Genomic DNA, 423 nt, shown 5'->3' with positions numbered 1-423 from the left:
CCGCTAATTGAGGAATTTGGGAGAAAATCTGTTAATATCAAATCTGAGAAAATATCATCCTTAGTTAGTAAGTGATGGAAATCCGTAAGAATACATATGTAATAAACAATGTTTATAAATGCAATACTTTCCCACACTACACTTGATCACTGCTTGCGAATATTATTCATTTTGTGAACAGTTGCTTCAGAGAAATCATTTATGCCCATGTTCTATCATGTTTCATCACTTCCTTCTTAACAAAATACTTATCTTTATTACCTCTGGCATACGTACCCACCGCGCACGTTGGTCGTTACTGTACGAATGGTTGTTTAGTCGTCAGTGGATAGGTACACTGTCCTGTTTAGAGCTAACACCGTGGTAGAGAACTTCTTGAGGCAATGTTATAAGTGATTATTCTTGATATCACCCGTGGTGTAG

Source organism: Penaeus monodon, chromosome 31 (assembly GCF_015228065.2).
Source record: "Penaeus monodon isolate SGIC_2016 chromosome 31, NSTDA_Pmon_1, whole genome shotgun sequence".
In the NCBI taxonomy this organism is placed as follows: Eukaryota; Metazoa; Arthropoda; class Malacostraca; order Decapoda; family Penaeidae; genus Penaeus; species Penaeus monodon.
This window is presented reverse-complemented; position numbering follows the sequence as displayed.